Genomic DNA, 13,773 nt, shown 5'->3' on the forward strand with positions numbered 1-13,773 from the left:
AGACGGCAGGATTACCGGCAGGTAAAAGAGCTCCACAATTGGTGTCATGAACAGGATTAAGAGGTCTACAATATTCTTGCTTACAGAGTATTTCACATAAACATCTTGATCTACTAAATCTTATTGCGAAAAGAAAACTATTTTACAAGAGGATACTGAAAGTCAGTACCAAGCAGAAGATGCATATTGAATATATATTCTTGGGTTTCAAACTCTGTGTTAGGTACTATACTGCAGAAGCATCTAAGATTTCTCGTCCAGGATAAGCATGCACTCTAATGACAGAGACAAGCATATAAATAGGCCAACTCCAATACTGGCGTTCAAATAAAGATATGTGCGATGTGAGATGAGAGCAAAGAAAGAGAAGGGCATTTCGGGAAAAGCTTCCTACAGGTGGTGATAATTGATTGGAAGTGGGAGGAGGTGAAGAATTACAAAATAGATTTCAGGTTACATGTCTGTGTACATGGAATAATTTTTTTGCCACTTGTTCGGGTTATACGTATATGAAGTTTAACAGACTTAGTATAATAGAAATTCAATTCTATTTTGAACATTATGAGCTTACAGTACCTTTGAGACATACAGATCTGACTTACAAGCAGGTAGATACATGAGGTAGAGATGCGGGATGAGGTCAGACCAAAGAGAAAATTGCAAATCATTAGTATATTGATGGAATTTTCAATTAGGAGAACAAGTGAAAACCACCAAAGAGAAGGTGTAGAAAAAGAAGCACACTGGTGAGATGATGATATGTTAATTTGCTTCACTGTAGTAACCTTTTTCACATCTATGTGTATCTGTGTCCCTTAACATCATGTTCTATATCTTAAATATACACAATAAAATCTAATTTTTAAAAAAGCAGCACAATGGGCAAGTTTACAACTCCTTGAGAGAATGAATGTATAAGGGTCAAATATGGCAGTAAAAACCCATAAACGTGAATACAAAGGACTGGGAAAGAAAAATCAGACAGAATAGTGTCTACAAACTAGAAAAAGCAAGGAGTTTTTAAAATGACTACTAAATAGCATCTAATTCATTAGAGTCTCAGTAAAAAGAATCCTGAAAAACCTATTTTAGAAAATCAGGTATAATGCAATGGAAGACAGAAGCTGTGTTAATATATTGGAGATTGGGAAATGAACAATGAAGCTCTCAGTGACTGTTTTATAATACTTGGCTGAGAAAGGAATCAGAAAAAAAAAAGAAAAGAAAAGAAAGAAAGAAAGGAAAAGGAAACCAACAGAAACCTAAAAGAAAAATGTAGAGAGACTATAAAGAAGCAATTAGACAAGAAACACAAAAGACTCACATACATAACAAATGCATTGAATGGGTTGGCCTTAATGGGGCACAGATAAGAAATGACTTTATTCTTATTTAACTATTATGTTCAGTCAGACTCTGCCAAATTTCTCACATCTACCCCTTGATCTCCAGGAAATTCAGAGCTTTCCTTTATTTTTATTTATATGATGAGTCTCATTTTTGGTGATTGCTACTCACTGTCAGATATAATAAAGTTTCATTCAGTCCTGTGTCAAATTTTAATCTCACAGCAAATATAATGTTCCTCTATTATTCTGAATTTACACCAGAACCTTGGCTTAGCTTCCTTCAGAGGGGAAGGTATAGAACCATGATATAGGAGAAAGTATTTCACTTATGTGGTGTGGATAGTAGTTCTCTCTTGGATATCAAGGCTTTTTGTGGACAGGAAACAATTTTCTGTGCAGCACATTTTGAGGTCTTATTCAGACAAGACAGTAAGGCTGTGCAGATAATTAGCTAATGGACTCCCCTCTTTATACGCATGTCAGAGTTCTTCAAGAGGCTCTCTTGTAAGCCTTCTTTATAAGACTTGAGGTGACAGTGGCAGGAGTTATAAAGGATGAGATGACATGAGTTCAGCTTCCATGAAAATGCATTATCCATGTCAGGGATATGTGAAGTGTGGCTTTCTTTGTCTTCATGTGGCGTCCAAAAATGTAAAGAGAAGACTCTGGAAACAGCCATAGTTAAATACCTGCAATAGAGCCATTACTGAGGTTTGAATTAACATAGTGGCACTCATATAGGATGGAGGCAAGAGGATTTTTACCTCTTTAAACTAATCCCTTACCCTCTCACCCCAACTGTGGAGGAGCCACCAGTGTGAAAACAAATGAAGACAGTTGAAGAGGAGAAATAATAAAAGAGCAGCCCGTGCTTTTCTTCCCTGCTGAGGGTTGTTGGGCCCAGAATCAGGTCCCAAAGAGGACTCAGGAGCTTTGAATTAGAAGTAAGAATGATGTCTTAAAGTGGACCGAAATGAAAATTAAAAATGCATTAAAGTTATCAAGTGGGACTGATTTAATAATATAAAGTGACCAACAAGCTAAATACAAGATCATATTGTCCCATCAACTAAAATCAGAGATCTCCCCAAGAGTCAAGCTTTACCAAATAATTTTAAGGATAGAGGCAAGCAAAAGGTTCAGTAAAGCAAAACTAGGTCTAGGAAACTAAGACAGTTCCCCAGACCCCTGCCTTTTCTTGTCAGACATACATCTGACCCAGGAGAGATGAGGTTCCTAATGACATTTGAAAGGGTCCTCACACAGTGGCAAGCAGTTAAATCATGACACATCCCTATTTATATCATAGAATTGAATAGTTTATATAAAAATTCCCTAGGGTATCATGAAATCCCTCTCATATCTCAAAGATCCTAGGTTATATTTACTATAAGTTATTCTTAGGCAGACATATCTTAGTATCTTAAAGGTAAATTACCTTCCTTTCAGCAAGTATCATTTATATTTTTAAATTTTCGCAGTTCTATTGGGATATTTTTGAAATATAAAAATTGTATGTATTTAAGATATACAACTTGATGCTTTCATGTACATATACATTGTGAAATTATCATCACAGCAAAGCTAATTAACATGTTCATTATCTCTACATAGTGACCAGTTTGTGTGTGAGGGGAAGAGAGAAGACTTTAAGATCTATTCTTGTAGCAAATTAGAAGAATACGATACAGTGTCGTTAACCATTGTCACCATGATGTACATTAGAGCTCCAGAAATTATTCATCTTTCTTAACCAAAATTTTGTACCCTTTGCCAACATTACCCCATTTCCCATTCTTCCAAGTTCCTGGCAACCACCATCCTACTCTTTCCTTCTATGAATTTGACTATTATAGATTCCACATATAAGTGAGATCATGCAATATTTCTCTTTCTGCCTTGCTTATTTCACTTAGCATAATGTCCTTTAGCTCAAACATGTTGAAATAAATGACAGAATTTCCTTCTATTTTTAAGGCTGAATAACATTCATTTGTATAAATATATAATGCAATTTCTTTATCCATTTATCTGCAGAAGGACATTAAGTTGTTTTCATATCTTGGCTATTTGAATAACACTCCAATGAACATGGGAGTGCAATATCTCTTCATGATCCTGATTTCAATTCCTTAGTATATATACATAGAAGTGGAGTTGTGGGATCATATGGTAATTCTTTTTAAATTTTTTTGAGGAAACTCCATACTGTTTTTTATAATGGTTGTACTAACTTATATTCCCACCAGCAGTGTACAAAGGTTTCCTTTTCACCAAACCCTTGCCAATACTTGCTATCTTTTGTCTTTTTGGTAATAGACATCTTAACAGGTGTGAGATGATATCACCATGTGGTTTTGATTTTCATTTCCCTGATGATTACAGATGTTAAACACCTTTTCATATACTTTTAACCAACTAAATTTATTCTTTTGAGAAGTGCCTTTTAGATTCTTTGCCTATTTTTAAATTGGATTATTTGTTTTTGTTATTGAGTTATATGAGTTTCTTATGTATTTTTTGATGTTAACCTCTTATCAGATAAACTGTTTGTAAAAATTTTTCCCCATTCTGTATGTTGCGTTTTCATTTTCTTGATTGTTTCCTTTACTCTGCAAGAATATTTTAGTTTGATATAGTCCAACTTGTCTACTTTTGCTGCTGGTGTCTGTGCTTTTTGTATCATAATCAAAAAATTTTTGCCAAAATAGCATCAAGAATATTTTTCCCTTTGTTTAATTCTAGGAGTTTTACAGTTTAGGTCTTTTTTTTTAAGTCTTTAATCTTTTTTTAGTTGTTTTTTGTGTATGATATGAGAGAAGAGCCCAATTTTATTTTTTTGTATGTGGATATACTGTTTTCCCAGCACTATTTATTGAATGGATGATTCTTTCCCTATTGTTTGTTGCTACCTTTGTGGAAAATCAGTGGACTGCAAATGCATGTGTTTATTTCTGGGTTCTCTATTCTGTTCCATTGTTCCATGTGTGTATTTTTATGCTGTTACCATACTGTTTTGATTACTATAGCTTTGTAATGTAATTTGAAGTCAGGAAGTATAATGCTTTCTGCTATGTTCTTATCCCTTAGTATTGTTTTGGCTATTTGGGTGGTTCTCTATACATTTTAGGATTATTTTTTTCTATTTCTATAAAAAATGGCACTGAGATTTATAGATAGGATTGCATTGAATCTGTAGATAGCTTTGAGTAGTATAATCATTGTTAACAATATTAATTCTTCCAATCCATGAACATGAGATGTCTTTCCATTTATTTTTTTTGCTAATGTAAATGGGATTGTTTTCTTAATTTCACTTCTGTATAGTTCATTGTTAGCGTATAGAAATGCAACTGATTTTGTATGTCGATTTTATGCCCTGCAAATTTACTGAGTTTGTTTATTAGTTATAAAGTTATAGTTGTGTGTGTTTGTGCGCATGTGTGCATGTGTGTGTATGTAGTCTTCAGGGTTTTTACACATGTGATCATACCATCTGCAGATATAATTTTACTGTCTTCCTTCCAATTTTAATGCCTTTTATTTTTTCTCTTGCCTGTTTGTTCTGGCTAGAACTTCTTACCACTGTGTAAAATAGCAATGGTAAGAGTGGACACCTTTGCCTTGCTCCAAACTTTAGAAAAATAGATTTCAGTTTTTACTGATTGATTATGTCACTGGTAGGTTTTTCACATGTGGCCCTTATTCTGTTGAGGTAACTAATTTTTTATACCTATTTTGTTGAGAGTTTTTGAAGGATATTATATTTTGTCAAATGTTTTTTTTTTTTTTTTTCTGTATGTGTTGAGTTAACCATGTGGAGTTTGTCTTTCATTCTCTTAGTGTGTTGCATTACATTAATTTATTTTTGTATATTGAATCATCCTTTCAAATCGGGGATAAATCTCACTTGGTTGTGATATTCTTTTAATGCTGTTGAATTCTATTGCTAGATTTTTTATTGAAGATTTTTTTATCTATGTTTATCAGTGATATTGGCCTGTAGTTTTCTTTTCTATTTGTTCTCTTTATCTGGCTTTTGAGTCAAGGTGATTCTAGGCTCATAAAATGAGATCGTGAGTGTTCCCTATCCTTCTGTTTTTTGGAATTAATATAGGAAGGATTGATATTAATTATTCTTTGAATGTTTGGTACAAGTAACCTGTGAAGCAATCTGGTCTTGGGCTTTCCTTTGCTGGAAGGTTTTTGGTCACTGATTCAATCTCCTTGCTTGTTATTTGTCTGTTTCAGGCATCTGTTTCTTCTTGATTTAGTCCAGGTAAGTTGTATGTTTCTAAGAATTTATCCATTTCTTATAGGTTATCCAATTTGCTGGCTATAATTGTTCATAATAGTCCCTCATTATCCTTTTTTTTTTGTCACCTATCATAATGTCTCCACTTCTAATTCTGATTTTACTTTAGTCTTCTCTTTTTTTTTTTTTTTTTTTTTTTATCTTGGTTAGTCTAGCTAAGAGTTTGTTGATTTTGTTTATCTTTTTTAAAAACCTGCTCCTAGTTTTCTTTCTCTATTGTTTTTCTATTCTTCATTTATTTTATTCCTACTGTAATTTTTACTTCCTTTCTTCTGCTAATTTGGGGTTTAGTTTGTTCCTTTTTTACTAATTCCTTGAGTTCTAAAGTTAGGTTGCTTAATTGAGATTTTTCTTATTTTTAAAGTAAGTATTTATTCCTATAAATATCCTGTAAGTTTTGATAAATTATTTTTTGAGTCTATTTTTCTCAATGTATTTTTAAATTCCTTTTTGATTACCTCTTTTACCCAACGGTTGTTCAAGATGTGTTCTTAGTTTCCATATTACTGTAAAGATTCCTTTTTTCTTTTTGTTGTTGATTTCTAGTTTCATTCTACCATTTTCTGAGAAGACACTTGGTATGATATTAATCTTTAATTTGTTAAGATTTGCTTTGTGACCTAACATGTAATCTATCCTGGGAAATGTGCCCTGTGCTTTGGAAATTAATGTGTATTCTGCTGCTTTTGGGTGAAAGTTTTGCATATGTCTGTTAGGTACATTTGGTCTATAGACCTATTGTTCAAGTCACCTGTTTTTTCTGACTGTGGATATTCAGCTTGGATTTTCTGTCTATGATTGAAAACAGGATATTACAATCTCCTACTTCACTGTATTGCTATTTCTCCCTACAGATATCTCTATTTTTTATACATATATTCAGGCGCTCTGATGTTAGGTGTGTATATATTTATATAGTTATATCTTCCTTTTGAATTGACCCTATTATCATTATATAATTACCCACTTTGTCTCTAGTGACTATTTTGACTTAATGTTTATTTTGTCTTACATAAGTACAGATAGCCCTGCACCCCTGGTCTGCGTTAAGTATAATTTGTATGGAATATCTTTTTCCATCTTTTCACTTTCAGTCTTATATGAATCTTTATATCTAAAGTAAGTTTTCCATGGACAGCATATCACTAAGTAATATTTTACTTATTTTTATTTATTTAGCTTCTCTATGCCTTTTGATTGGGGAGTTAAATCCATTTACTATTATTTTAAATTGATGAGGATTTACTATTGCCATTTCATTTGTGGCTTTCTGTTTTTTGGTTCTAGTGTTTCTCTCTTCCACACTCGTATTATTTTTGTTTGATTATTTTGTAGTGATATATTTTTATTTCTTTATCTTTATACATTATGTGTCTCTCATAGGTTTTTCCTTTGTGGGTACCATGAGGCTTATATAAATCTTCCTGTAGCTATAAACATCCATTTTAATTTGATAAAAATTTAAGTTCAATTGAATATAAAAAGTGCACTTTTACCTCTCCCACTCATACTTTGTATTCTTGTTGTTAGAGTTTACTTCTTTTTATATTGTAAACCTGTTACCTAAGATGATCTAATCTTACAACACCTCAACCTCTTAATATCACCATGGGGCTAGAATTTCAACATATAAACTGGTGGGCGGGGTGGGGAGATCACAAACATTCCAACCATAGTACCAAGTATTAGATATTGTGGAGAAAATAAAATAGTTTAGGCTCCCTCAGCTCAGGTCCAGTTGGGGGTGGTGCAGCACATTTCCTATAAACTAGTTGTGTGGGGGTGGAGTTAGTATGCATGTGCACCCATGTATCTTTTTAGTTTGTTGCTATAGTGTGTTCTCCAGTTTGTGAAGCAGAAGCTGGCCAGCAGAGCTTGCATCTAAAAATAGAGCATGTTTACTCTGCTGACAGCTGCTCAGTTTTTCTTTGGACTTTGCCAGTAGTAGTTGAGTTCTCAGTTTTTCCTTTGGATTTTGCTGGTAGCAGTTGAGTTTCTGAGTTACTCTTTGGACTGCCTAGGTATTAGATGTGTGTGTGCTGAATAAAGACTATTCCTACTTCAACCAAGGCTCCAAGGACCTTTTTGCCAGTTACCTAGCTCATAGACCTGTGTGTGAAGGGTTTGTGAATGGGCTCGAGGGGTCTGTGAGCTCCTGACCCAACCCTAGCTCTACAGATATCATGTGGGAAAATGGAAACTCTTACGCATTGTTATTAATATAATATGACTTAGAAATCCCACTTGTGGTATACATCCCAGAGAACATCTCACACTGATTCATGAGATGATAGGTGGGAGAATGTTCAGTGTAAAATTCTTCATGGTAGCAGTGAGTAGGAGCCAGACTAGATGCCATCTCTGAACAAATGAGTAAGAAAAATGTGATAACTATCATTATAGAATTCTGTGCAAAATTAAGGAGCAACAAGTTAGATACAATCAGCTAATGTAAATCCTTCATGAACTATTTTGAAGTACCCTCATATTAACATTATAATGTCAAATGGATAACAAAGTCAGAAGAACAAAATACCATTCATATATGAGCATATTTAAACACATGAAATGTGCTTATAAAACAATATTTTAGGGGTTTCAAGATGGCGGCGGCTGCGGCGGCTGGCGCGGAGTAGCTGAGGTGGAAAAGGTGGCCACTGGGCCTCAGGCAGCCGGGAAACTTGTGGACCTTCCTCTGGCCATCTCTTAAGGGAGGACTGCTGCTGCTGGCCGGTCGTGGGGGCTCAACGCCACTTTGCCCCCCGCAGGAGAGGCTGCCTCATTTACAGGCAACAGCTTTGAAGTGTGGAGCAGGAAAAGAACTGATTCTTAGCTGCAAAAGCGAGTCTTGAAACAGGGAACACGGCGCCAGGGCTGCTGTGGATGCAGCCAGGATCCCGGAGGCTGGGGCCGCACTGAAGGCGGCCAGCTGCCCTATTCAGGATTCGAGGTTTCAGGCCGGCATTAAAGAAGATTCCTGGGAGCGCCCGAGCGGCGCCGCGACTGAACAGCCCGAGGCGGCAGCGCCGAGAACACGGAAGGCAACAAACCAGAGACAGAGCGAGCGCCCGACCTGGCACAGCACTGTGAGTGATCCCTGGCCCACGCGGCTCCCGCCTGCACCACCAGGCCACTCACTGCCCCGGTGCTGCCTCCATTTTCCCAGGTGCGGGCAGCTCCGCCCTGCTCGGCCATCACTGAGCCCATTTGCTTGGCCTGGCGCGGGGCTTTCCGGTCCCTGCGGGCCGGCCTCCTCTCCCACTCCCTCCGCGGTTCTCTGGCGGGGCTGGGGGTGTGGGGCGTCCCGACCAGTGTTGGGAGGGCTAGAAAGTACGGGCGGGCCGACTGTCACTCCACCACACCCTGGACTCCGGCCCCGGTAAACTTCCTGTTACTGGGAGGCAGATAACATCTCTGCGACCACCAGTTTGGAAAAAAGCCTAACGAATTTCTGGTTGGGAATAGTGTGGTAGGAGAGTTCCCAGGTCCGCTTGAACCTGCCGGAGAGCAGGCTGCAGGCAGGCACTAGACTCGGTTTATACCGGGGGGATACAAAGGTGAACAAGACCCGAGAAAGATCTACACAGTGCTACAAAGGCACCCAGAGAGACTGGTTGTCTGTGCCTAGCAGAAACCTGATAGACTTCCTGGGCGAGGCGGTGCTGAGCAGGGTCTTGAAGGCCCAGCTGATAGACGAGGGGTGCAGAAGACACGCCCCAGCCCAGCACAGTGTGCACAGAGGGGGGAGACTCGACAGAAACCACACACCCGGTGGGGTCGCCACTGCACGATCTAACAGCCTGGGCCAGAGCACACGGAACGGGGAGAAGTCCTGTACAGAAAGTGAAAGCTCAACAGAGATCACACACCCTGTGGTACGTGATCCACCAGCCCAGCAGAGTACAAGCTGACCAGAAAGGTGGATCCCCGGAGAAGCCCAAGACCCGAGGCAACCACACACACAAGACACTAGAGGCCAACTGAGCAGCCACGGCGGGAGCCATACCAAATTAGCAACCACAGCAACATCCTAGTTAGTCATTAGTCTCAAACCGGTGGACTGTGAAACCCCCTGCCACAATGAATAAACACCAAAAAAAAGACACCAGAAATACAAAAAATCAAGAAAGTACACCACCAAAAGTTAATAAATCTCATACTCTAGATCCTATAGAACAAGAAGCCCTTGAAATAACTGACAAGGAATTTCGAGTGATAATTCTAAGGAAACTGAATGAGATACAAGAAAACTCAGCTAGACATCATGATGAAATGAGGAAAAGTATACAGGATCTGAAAGAGGAAATATACAAGGAAATCAATGTCCTGAAAAAAAATGTAGCAGAACTTGCTGAACTGAAGAAATTATTCAGCGAAATAAAAAACACAACGGAGAGTTTAACCAGCAGGCTTGTCGAAGTTGAAGAGAGAACCTCTGAACTTGAAGATGGGCTGTTTGAAATAACACAAGCAGACAAAAAGAAAGAAAAAAGAATCAAGGACATGGAAGAAAATCTGAGAGAGATATCAGACAACCTCAAGCGCTCAAATATCCGAGTCATGGGTATTCCAGAAGGGGAGGAAAATGGAGATTCCATTGAAAACATATTCAACAAAATAGTGGCAGAAAACTTCCCAGGTATAGGAAAAATCACAGATCTTCAGATCCAGGAAGCTCAACGATCTCCAAACGTATTCAACCCAAAAAGGCCTTCTCCAAGACATGTCATAGTCAAATTGGCAAAACTCAGAGACAAAGAGAGAATCTTAAAAGCTGCAAGAGAGAAGCGTCAAATCACCTATAAGGGAGCCCCAATCAGGTTAACATCAGACTTCTCATCACAAACCCTAAAAGCTAGAAAGGAATGGGATGATATTTTCAAAATACTAAAAGACAAAGATTGCCAGCCAAGAATACTCTACCCTGCAAGGCTATCCTTCCGAAATGAGGGGCAAATAGTATATTTCTCAGACAAACAAAAACTGCGGGAGTTCACTACCACAAGACCACCCTTACAAGAAATCCTCAAGGGAGTACTGGGTTTGGTTCCCGAAAAATAACTACCACTGCCATAAAAACCTAAGAAAAATCTAAAACCGCTAGTACAATAAAAATGGCATTCATGAAGAGAAAACAAGCTAACAAAAACACTATCTACAACCTAAGGAACCAACAAACAAAGAAACCAAACAGTAAATCAGAAAGCAAGGAACAAAAGACACCTAAGACAACCAAACAACCAATAAAATGCTAGGAATAAATCAACACCTTTCAATAACAACTCTTAATGTTAAAGGCTTAAATTCCCCAATTAAAAGACACAGACTGGCTGACTGGATCAAAAAGCAGGACCCAACTATATGCTGCCTACAAGAGACCCACCTCACCCATAAAGATTCACACAGACTAAGAGTGAAAGGATGGAAAAAGATTTACCATGCAAACAGAAAAGAAAAACGAGCAGGAGTGGCTATTCTTATATCTGACAAAATAGACTTTAACCTAAAAACCATAAAAAGAGACAATGAGGGACACTACTTAATGATAAAAGGACTGATCCATCAAGAAGACATAACAATCATAAATATGTACGCACCCAATGTTGGAGCAGCCAGATTGATAAAACAAACTCTATTAGACCTAAAGAAGGAAATAGACACTAATACCATAATAGCAGGGGACCTGAACACTCCACTGTCAATATTAGACAGATCATCTAGGCAAAGAATCAGTAGAGAAACACAAGATCTAAACAAGACTCTAGACCAATTGGAATTGGCAGATATCTACAGAACATTCCACCCAACAACCTCAGAATATTCATTCTTCTCATCAGCACATGGATCATTCTCCAGGATAGATCACATATTAGGTCACAAATCAAGTCTCAATAAATTCAAAAAAATTGGAATTATCCCATGTATCTTCTCAGACCACAATGGATTAAAACTAGAAATTAATAACAAACAAAACTCTGGAAACTATGCAAACACATGGAAATTAAACAGCATTCTACTTAATGACATATGGGTCCAAGAAGAAATCAAGCAGGAAATCAAAAAGTTTATTGAAACTAATGAAAACAATGATACATCATACCAAAACCTGTGGGATACTGCAAAAGCAGTATTGAGGGGAAAATTTATTGCATTAAATGCTCACTTCAGAAGAATGGAAAGATGGCAAGTGAACAACCTAACACTTCACCTTAAAGAACTAGAAAAACAAGAACAATCCAATCCTAAAGTTAGCAGACGGAAAGAAATCATTAAGATCAGAGCAGAACTGAATGAAATTGAAAACCAAAAAACAATTCAAAAGATCAACGAATCAAAAAGTTGGTTTTTTGAAAAGATAAATAAAATTGACAAACCATTAGCATGGCTAACAAAAAAAAGAAGAGAGAAGACTCAAATAACAAAAATTAGAAATGAAAAAGGCGATATTACAACTGATTCATCTGAAATACAAGGAATCATTCGAGACTACTATAAACAACTATACGCCAACAAATTTGAAAATCTGGAGGAAATGGATAAATTTCTGGACACACACAAGCTCCCAAAACTGAACCGTGAAGACGTAGAAAATTTGAACAGACCAATAACAATAAAGGAGATTGAAGCTGTTATCAGAAGGCTCCCAACAAAGAAAAGCCCAGGACCAGATGGATTCACAGCAGAATTTTACCAAACATTCAAAGAGGAATTGACAGCCATTCTTTACAAACTATTCCAAAAGATTGAAACGGACGCAAATCTCCCAAACTCATTCTATGAAGCAAACATCATCCTGATACCAAAACCAGGTAAAGATATAACCAAGAAAGAAAACTACAGGCCGATATCCTTGATGAATATAGATGCAAAAATCCTCACTAAAATACTAGCAAACAGAATACAGCAACACATACGAAAAATTATTCATCACGATCAAGTGGGATTCATCCCAGGGATGCAAGGTTGGTTCAACATACGCAAATCAATAAATGTGATACACCATATTAATAAACTCAAACACCAGGACCATATGATCATCTCTATAGATGCTGAAAAAGCATTTGATAAAGTTCAGCACTCATTCATGACAAAGACCCTCTATAAGTTAGGTATAGAGGGAAAGTATCTCAACATAATTAAAGCCATATATGACAAACCCACTGCCAATATCATCCTGAATGGGGAAAAGCTGAAAGCTTTTCCTTTAAGAACAGGCACTAGACAAGGATGCCCACTCTCACCACTCCTATTCAACATAGTGTTGGAAGTACTAGCCAGAGCAATCAGAGAAGAGAAGGAAATAAAGGGCATCCAGATTGGAAAAGATGAAGTCAAACTGTCCCTGTTTGCAGATGACATGATCCTATATATCGAACAGCCTAAAACCTCTACAAAAAAACTGTTGGAATTGATAAATGATTTCAGCACAGTAGCAGGATACAAAATCAACACACAAAAATCAGTAGCATTTCTTTTCTCCAATAGTGAACATGCAGAAGGAGAAATCAAGAAAGCCTGCCCATTTACAATAGCCACCAAAAAAATAAAATACTTAGGAATTGAGTTAACCAAGGAGGTGAAAAATCTCTATAATGAGAACTACAAACCACTGCTGAGAGAAATTAGAGAGGATACAAGAAGATGGAAAGATATTCCATGCTCTTGGATTGGAAGAATCAACATAGTGAAAATGTCCATACTACCCAAAGTGATATACAAATTCAATGCAATCCCCATCAAAATTCCAAAGACATTTTTCTCAGAAATGGAAAAAACTATTCAGACATTTATATGGAACAATAAAAGACCACGAATAGCCAAAGCAATGCTCAGCAAAAAAAATAAAGCTGGAGGCATAACACTACCTGACTTTAAGCTATACTACAAAGCTATAATAACCAAAACAGTATGGTACTGGCATAAAAACAGACACACTGACCAATGGAATAGAATAGAGAATCCAGAAATCAACCCACACACTTACTGCCATCTGATCTTTGACAAAGGCACCAAGCCTATTCACTGGGGAAGGGACTGCCTCTTCAGCAAGTGGTGTTGGGATAACTGGATATCGATATGCAGGAGAATGAAACTAGATCCATACCTCTC

This window comes from Cynocephalus volans, chromosome 9 (assembly GCF_027409185.1).
Source record: "Cynocephalus volans isolate mCynVol1 chromosome 9, mCynVol1.pri, whole genome shotgun sequence".
Classification (NCBI taxonomy): Eukaryota; Metazoa; Chordata; class Mammalia; order Dermoptera; family Cynocephalidae; genus Cynocephalus; species Cynocephalus volans.